Raw genomic sequence first — 9,076 nt, forward strand, 5'->3', positions numbered from 1 at the left:
ATAAGAGAAAGTAACTGAAATGAACGAGGCATCAGCGACTGAACTGAGGGATGAGGAGAAGATTTATCCAACTATGAATTAAGTCTCTGTAGATGTTGTTTATTGAAGTTTCCTTTTTGCAGGATAAATGTTGGATCGATTGAAAGTAATGATTTATTTCTATTAGTAGTGCTGGAAAATAAGGTTTTGTACTTGAGAATTTTGCTCTGTTTATGTGGTATTTGTGAAGAAGAATAAATAGATTTATACATTTTTTGATTTTTGTATTTTGATGTGTTCACTGGGTAATGACGTTTTCTTCATTCACTTCATTGTTACGTGTAAATTCTGGGAGAGAAAATGTTCTATTTGTTTCCAGTAGGTGGAGCTAATGGGGCATGAGAAAATAAATGAAGAACGTTTTCCGGGCGTGACAGGCAGAAGTTGGGTCGATTTGGAGAAATGTGGATAAAAAAAATGTTTGTGGGGTAAAATGTGTGTCAGATTTTAAAGTGGAGTTCTCGTCTTTTATTGATGATCGGTGCTGAAAAGAGAAAAGTCCAGGTTTTATGCCACTGAATATCTTGAAATTGTGTGTTCCAGGAGAATTTTCCTCTGTTGAGTTTTATTGTTGCTGAGTAAACTGCACCGAATGTGTTTGTTATTGCAATTTTTATTAAGACATTCTATTCTGTTTATGTATAAATTGTAGTGGTTAAAACTGGAGCCTCTGGTGACTCTTCATCAGTTGCACTACGCCCTTTGGCAAACATTCAGTGACTTGAATTCTCTAAAAGGGACTGGAAATTGATACTTCTGCAAAAATGACTCGTAATTTAAAATTTGACCTGAATCATCAAAGAGATCAGAAAGATAAATGATATTTTTGTTCACCCAGGTTTGAAAAAAGACTGACTTTTTACATTTCAGAATGTATTCATTGTTCCATATAAACTAGTGCGAGGGGGAACATGATGTTTATAACAAAGCTTCCATGCAGTTAGAGCTTCTGATAGAAATAAGATCATTTCATTGGCAATTTGGCTTCATTAAAATTACATTTCAGTATAAAGTATAAATAAACCTACAGTTTTCTTAAAAATATTGCAAGGGATAAAATACCATAGAGAGTCCGTTTTTTAAGCACTCCTGAAGCCATTCTGGTTTAGTCCTGGTTTAGTCCTGGTTTAGACCTGGTTTAGACCTGGTTTAGACCTCAGAGAGTCCTGGTTTAGTCCTGGTTTAGTCCTGGTTTAGACCTGGTTTAGTCCTGGTTTAGACCTGATTTAGTCCTGGTTTAGACCTCAGAGAGTCCTGGTTTAGTCCTGGTTTAGACCTCAGAGAGTCCTGGTTTAGTCCTGGTTTAGACCTGGTTTAGACCTCAGAGAGTCCTGGTTTAGTCCTAGTTTAGACCTCAGAGAGTCCTGGTTTAGTCCTGGTTTAGACCTCAGAGAGTCCTGGTTTAGACCTGGTTTAGACCTGGTTTAGACCTGGTTTAGTCCTGGTTTAGTCCTGGTTTAGACCTCAGAGAGTCCTGGTTTAGTCCTGGTTTAGACCTGGTTTAGTCCTGGTTTAGTCCTGTTTTAGACCTCAGAGAGTCCTAGTTTAGTCCTGGTTTAGTCCTGGTTTAGACCTGGTTTAGACCTGGTTTAGTCCTAGTTTAGTCCTGGTTTAGACCTGGTTTAGACCTGGTTTAGACCTGGTTTAGTCCTGGTTTAGACCTCAGAGAGTCCTGGTTTAGACCTGGTTTAGACCTGGTTTAGTCCTGGTTTAGACCTGGTTTAGACCTGGTTTAGACCTGATTTAGTCCTGGTTTAGACCTGGTTTAGACCTGGTTTAGTCCTGGTTTAGACCTGGTTTAGTCCTGGTTTAGACCTGGTTTAGTCCTGGTTTAGTTCTGGTTTAGTCCTGGTTTAGACCTGGTTTAGTCCTGGTTTAGACCTGGTTTAGTCCTGGTTTTAGACCTGGTTTAGAACCTGGTTTAGTTCTGGTTTAGACCTGGTTTAGTTCCTGGTTTAGTCCTGGTTTAGACCTGGTTTAGACCTGGTTTAGTCCTGGTTTAGTCCTGGTTTAGACCTCAGAGAGTCCTGGTTTAGTCCTGGTTTAGACCTGGTTTAGTCCTGGTTTAGACCTGGTTTAGTCCTGGTTTAGACCTGGTTTAGTCCCTGGTTTAGTCCTGGTTTAGACCTGGTTTAGTCCTGGTTTAGACCTGGTTTAGACCTGGTTTAGTCCTGGTTTAGACCTGGTTTAGACCTGGTTTAGTCCTGGTTTAGACCTGGTTTAGTCCTGGTTTAGACCTGGTTTAGACCTGGTTTAGTCCTGGTTTAGACCTGGTTTAGTCCTGGTTTGGATGGTGTTTGTGTCCATTTAATTCAGAATTAAAAAACATGATGTAAACGTGACGGTGTCAGTGAAGAGCCTCAGTCAGACCTGATGAATAAAAACATGACAGATTTTACACAAACATGACGTTTATTAAGATGAAAAACATGTGGAAAACAGCTCAGAAAGAAGTACTTTTTATTACACTTCACTTTGTAGTACTCAGTTACTTTACTCAAGTCAGTTTTTCATCAAATCAACATTTATGTGGATGGTTCAGGCACCAAATTTTTCTTCACATCATATTTGGCACTGGATTATTAGTAGTTTTAGTAAAGTATAAAGTATAACGTCTTTTTACTTTGGGACGGGTGGAGCTGGTTATTTTAGTGAAACATAACCTGTTCAGAACCACGACTCTGAAACCATGAAAACTCAAAAAAACAAAACGTGGGTCTGGAGCGTAGAATGTTTATAGAAATGAACATTGAGTCACATTAGAATCTTATGTCTCTTCTCTCTGGACCTGAAAATGTTCTTATTAACCTGCTCGAAATGATCCTGGGGTTTTTATTTCACTCTTTTGTCCATTTTCAAAATCAGATCCGTCGCTGTAAATTTTTCTATTCCCTCGTCTCTTACATAAATTCTCTAAATTATTGCACAAATCTCAAATCCATGAAAACAAAAACATTGAAAAAGCAAGTTGAAATATAAAATGTGAATGCAGAGGGCGTGATTGACAGCTGGCTTAACCAATCAGAGAGAGAGGTCTGTTAATAAAAAAAAAGGAAATTTTTTTATTCATGCATCACGAATCTCAGACTTCTGGTCATCGTACAATTCACACTGGGAAGGATTTTCTGAAAAAGTGAGCATCAAACCTCCATGTTTGTTTTCCCAGTGGGACGTGGCTATTGACAAAGTGGATCTTTTCAAGTCTTTTGAACCATTTCACTTTTGTTTCTGGTTCTGATATTGTCATATTTTAGTTTTGGGATTCAGACATCATATAATTGTTGTGGTTGTTGGATCCAAACAGCGGAAAACGACTCGAGAAATGTGTTTGTGAACTTCATAAATGTAAAAGTGAATCAGATGTGTGTGACTCAAACCTCTGTTCAAACTGTTTCTCTTCCCAACAGAATTAAAAAATAGTGAAAGGTGAAGGTGATGGGCAGGATTGATCCACAGGAAGAACCAAAAAGGAAACATTTGTCTGACTAAATCATCCCGAGTTTACAGAGAACATTTTGTATGTGGAGCAACAACAAAACAAAATCCTGTTTGTTAATGTAGAGGAGCAGAAGACAAACAGACTGAGCTGCACTTTCTTGTTCTTGTGGTTTTACAGAAACATCACGTCTTGGTCTTTGCAGTGGAAGGTGTTTCTTGGTGAACAGTTGGAGACTTTCACTTTGGTGTTGACTTTTTAAATTCATAACCAAGGTTGAGTGAAGGATCAGGATTTTGTTTTGTTGTTGCTCCACATACAAAATGTTCTCTGTAAACTCGGGATGATTTCTTAGTCAGACAAATGTTTCCTTTTTGGTTCTTCCTGTGGATCAATCCTGCCCATCACCTTCACCTTTCACTATTTTTCAATTCTGTTGGGAAGAGAAACAGTTTGAACAGAGGTTTGAGTCACACACATCTGATTCACTTTTGTATTTATGAAGTTCACAAACAAATTTCTCGAGCCATTTTCCGCTGTTAGGATCCAACAACCACAAAATTACGATGTCCGAATCCCAAAACTAAAATATGACAATATCAGAACCAGAAACAAAAGTGACATGGTTCAAAAGACTTGAAAAGATCCACTTTGTCAATAGACACGTCCCACTGGGAAAACAAACATGGAGGTTTGATGTTCACTTTTTCAGAAAATCCTTCCCAGTGTGAATTGTACAATGACCAGAAGTCTGAGATTCGTGATACATGTATTTGTCCTTGTGGTTTGTATAAATAAAACCCACAACATTCAGCTCCAGTCAAATGAAGCTCATGAGGCCAGCAGTTATAGAGTGAATTTGGAGCAGAGTTCCATATTAATGATTGGAATATATTTTAAAAAATTAATGAAAAAAAAAAAACCTGTGGATCATGTGGAGCGAGTTAACATGAACATTTTAAGACCAAAATGACGAGGCTCACAGCAGCAGGTCCAGAGAGAAAACAGGAGCCACAGTTTTTCAGTACAAAGTGAGTTGGAGCCAGAGACAGTGGAGCCTGAATCCCCCCCATGCTCACTTCCTACTGTTCCAAACAGGTCACATCCATTTATCATTTATAGAAACAGTCTGCGGTCTGAACTTTCACTGAAGTGTTTGTGCAGCAGCTCGAGTCTGAACAGGAGTTTGAAAAGGTTGAACTGGATTCTAAAGCTCCAGGACCTTTGTGTTTTTAGCTTTAAATTGTTTCACTTTTTTCACTTTGGGTGATTTTTCTTCATTTCACATTTCAGACTAAGTTCAGCTGACACAAGCGACACAAAACGTCTAATTCAGAATCCTTCAGCGATGAATCAAAACAAGAAAACAACTACATTAAAAATAAATATAATGCACATAAAAAGAGTCAGCACAGAAACGTTAGAGATTCAAGATTCAAGATGTGAAACTTTACTCAGGTGTTTCTTACAAAAGTCAGTTTCAGCTCAACTCGGTCACTGTTAATGGACTTGAATTCCAACAGAACAAAGAAAATAAAACATGATCATGAAAAAACAAATAAAATTAAAGTCTTTGATTTTAAATTCTATGAACACGAGTGACCTGTTAGGCTGGTCCAAACATTTTTTTTAGATTCTCTAGATCAGAATCTGCATTTGGTTCCATATGTGGACAAAATATTTGGGTCCAAATTTTATGCAAATTAATTAATATTTAGAGTTTGTTCAAAACACTTGAAAATGTCTCTGTGGATTAAACCAGGAGAGTCCAACTCAACTCACAGAGGACAAAATTAAAAACTGGGACTAAGTCGTGGGACAAACTAAATATTTATTGTTTTCTATTGTTCCAGATCTGTAATGTTAATGTAATGAAAATAATGTAACAATTAGTTTAATAAGAAAAGGTTTAACATCACAGATCTCCAAAGAAGAGAAAACCTGCAGATGTTGTTGAATTTTTTTAAATAAATATTTAGTTTGTCCCACAACTTAGTCCCAGTTTTTAATTTTGGTCTCTGTGAGTTTGAGTTTGACATGTCTGATCGAAATCATCTCCGTTTTCTTCCAAATTTCTTCTTAAATCATCTTTTGGAGATAAAACCTGATGCAGGTTCTAATCGAGGTGATCTGAAACTTTATTTTCTCCCATGATGGACCAGCCTAGTGACCTGTGTCCTGTGTCCCCAGAGCCGAGCGAAACATGTTCATGTAAAGTCGAGCTTTTACTGAGAACAATTAGACTCACATTTAATTGTAACGGCATAAATATGAATTTAATTTATTTAATTGTGGATCAGGTGAGGGTCTGGAGACACAGGCTCAGGTTTGATCACAGAACCTGGTTTAAACGAGCGCAGGACACAGACAGAACAGCTCCAACAACTCAACAAAAATAAAAACACAGATTATTTAAACGACGCACAGAGTCATCGATGTGAAATATCCGTGTGGAATGTGAGGTGAGTGTGAGGGTGAAGGTGCACCGGGTCTTTCAGAATCCTACTTCAAGATGAATGAACAAACATTAGGGGCCGAGTACCGAGCCTTGAGGAACTCCATGTGTGAAAAACACTTTGTCTCCATGGAGATTGAACTGCTGTGTCTGGAAAGTTCCACAATACGGCATTGACGACAAACACCTGGTGCCAGATCACAGACTGTATAAAGAAGTGTTCTGTAAGCGTTCGGCTCCAAATGAAGCTCATGGAGGCCAGCAGTTACAGCGCTAACCTAGAGCCACTTTCAGATTTGAGATTCCAGCTGTGAGTATTTTTATTTATTTTGTGGTTCTTTTTATTATCCTTGTGTAGGGACCAATCTCGTGATCTTGTTTCCAGGCTCGGTCAGGTCTGTCTTAAAGCTGAATTATATTTCTGCGTGGACTCGTCGCGCTCTGCCGCCGTCGCCTTTTCGCCGTCGTTTTTGATTCATGGATCTGCGTCGAGGTTTATGCGCCGCCAAGTAATTTACCGCCAAAACGTGAGGAGGCCACGATTTAAAAATAGAGTTTGTGTAAACAAAATGAAGCGGGAAAGCGGAGTAACGGAAATAATGTGTGTAGAGACGATGTAATCACAGCTCTTCAATGTGTAGTTACAAAATTTTTAAGGTGCATGTCGATCGACGCAGACGATTTGATGCACGACCATAAACTGGGCTTTGGCTGGAGGAGTTTTACCTCTGAGGCATGTTTTGGGTTGATGTGGAAACTGAAGCTCCCGGAGGAAACTCACCCAGACACCGCGCCGTCTAAAAGTGAACCCGTCTGCTGACATTGTTCCGCGATGCTGTGACCCGGATTTGAACCGGGGTTACTGCGGCCACAACGACGAGTACCGACCGCCACACGATCACGGCGAACTACGACGGGATACGGTTCAACACGACAGGTCATAGCAACCGCAGAGCCAATCAGGAGCCAGACTGTTGAAGGTAACGCCCCTTTACGAACATTTAAAGCCCAAAACGCCGACGCTCGTAGCAGCAGTTACAGAGAGAAGGAGGGAGGACGGAGAGTTTTTCAATGTGAAGTCAAATGGAGCCGAAAACGCGGCCGTGATCACTTCCTGTTTGGAACACTGTGTCCAAATACTCGACGGTGAAGAGGCGACGGAAGAATCCACGTTATGAAGTAAATTCCAGACAAAGCAAGAACATCTCTGTGGAGACGCAGGTGCTGGACCCTGCAGCAGAAAAGTTCCACAGTGCACCTTTACCTACTAAGACTACAACTACTGTACGTACAAAGTGTTAGTTTTATTATAGCTGCCGTTAAACTCCCACAGACGCAATGACACTGTTCAGTCAAATAAAGTAAAGCGGATTTGAAAAGCTCCGGGCGACGCCGAGGCCGACGTGACGCCGGATCTGCTCACGCAGGGTCAAAGTGTCCATAGAAACTTCAAGAATAATTACAATAATAATAATGTTTCTGTAACAAAATCTTCAGGCTGAGGTCAGTTTCCTTTGTTCTTGTGTTGCAACGGTAACGGTTTAAGAATCTGTACAAAGTTAGTGAATCACACCGGGACTTTGCCGCCAGGATCAGTCAGAGTTAGACAGCAGTTAGACGCAGTTAGACGCAGTTAGACGCAGTCAGCTAAAGGTTGAGGGTTCTGATTTTGACGTTTGGGGTCGGCTCTTCCTTTGAGCTTGTACAGGACTGTAACACAGAGCGTCTCCAAAAGTTAGTGACACTGGTTAAAAAGATCAAATAAAAAAAAGCAAAATAAAGGCGAGACACAAAAGGAAAAAAGGGGAAAAACTGAAACTGAAATCATGTTTAAATAATAATAATAATAAATAATACATTTTAAATAACCAATGCATTATGTTCACATATATTTGTGTCATTAAAATGAGCCAGAGCCAGTTTACAATTCAACAGTTACACATCAAAATACTGTAGAAGTAAATGTACAAGTGTGTAAAACTTGTTAGTGCTACTTTAAAAAGCCCCATGTTCCACTGTTTCCTGTTTATTTCCTCGTCACAAACCTGGAGTTGGACCTGGAGTTGGACCTGGAGTTGTGTTTTGTTTACAATGACCAGAAATTCAAACCCAAGTGTGTCCCAGTTTTTACATTTGGATGGTTGGTAATAATAAAATTGTATTTCTCGACTCACGTGTGCCACTATTTAATCTGATTGGACTTCGGTCGTTGCATTTTTTGTGCCTTGTGTTCATTTTCAAACAGTTTTTTTTGTATTTTAGCTAAAAAAATGACAAAATATTGGCCCGTTTGCTGCCGGTTGGAAACAAATTGGTCAAAAATAGAGACAACTGGGACATTTCTTGGATAAAACTGGGACAAATCAGTGGTTTTGGAGAAATCTGCAGGGGCTCAACACTGGTCAGTGTAGTTTTGTTTCATTCACACGTTTAACACTCACTGGAGTTGTAGACGGACTAAAAACTCAAACATGTGTGAATGAAACAAACACATTTAGTCTGAAAATGAAACTTAACATGGTGTTTTGTGACAGAGTGAGAAATATGACTGTTGAGTCAATAGTTGTTGTTGTTATAAATTTCCATTAAAGTTAAATCAGAATGAGAGTAAATTAGCTCCGATGTTAAGATTAAAAACACGTCCACTTCCTGTCGTGTCTCGCCTTAAACAGTGAAGCTCTAAAAGCACTGACCGGGGATGAGGATGAGAGCGACGCCCACGAACGGAATACTGAGGATGAAGTGTGAACGCGCCCCCCCTCCACACACCACGTCCTCCTCACTGCTCCCGGGACGCAGCGCCACCTGGCTGTGAGGACAACTGCAACACACCACACACAACATACACACACAACACAGACACACACACACACACACACACACACACACACAACACAACACACAACACACAACACAAATACAACATACACACACAACACACACACACACACACACACAGACACACAACACACACACACACACACACACACACACACACACACACGACACACACACACACAACACACAACACACACACACGACACACACACACACACAACACACACACACACACACACACACACACACACACAACACACACACACACACACACACACACAGACACACACACACACACACACACACAC

At 39.9% G+C, this 9,076-nt stretch overlaps 1 long non-coding RNA gene across 1 annotated transcript; it reads right to left on the reverse strand.

Moving 5' to 3' along the window:
- Positions 1–4,760: 4,760 nt before the first annotated feature.
- Positions 4,761–8,790, reverse strand: LOC129412412 (uncharacterized). Its single transcript, XR_008633712.1, has 2 exons — positions 8,624–8,790; positions 4,761–7,640 (listed from the first exon to the last, which is right to left on the reverse strand). It is a non-coding gene; the product is annotated as an uncharacterized LOC129412412 (long non-coding RNA).
- Between the last annotated feature and the right edge of the window lie 286 nt (positions 8,791–9,076).

This window comes from Boleophthalmus pectinirostris, unplaced genomic scaffold (assembly GCF_026225935.1).
Source record: "Boleophthalmus pectinirostris isolate CB_2022bp ecotype Guang Dong unplaced genomic scaffold, ASM2622593v1 HiC_scaffold_8, whole genome shotgun sequence".
NCBI lineage: Eukaryota > Metazoa > Chordata > Actinopteri > Gobiiformes > Gobiidae > Boleophthalmus > Boleophthalmus pectinirostris.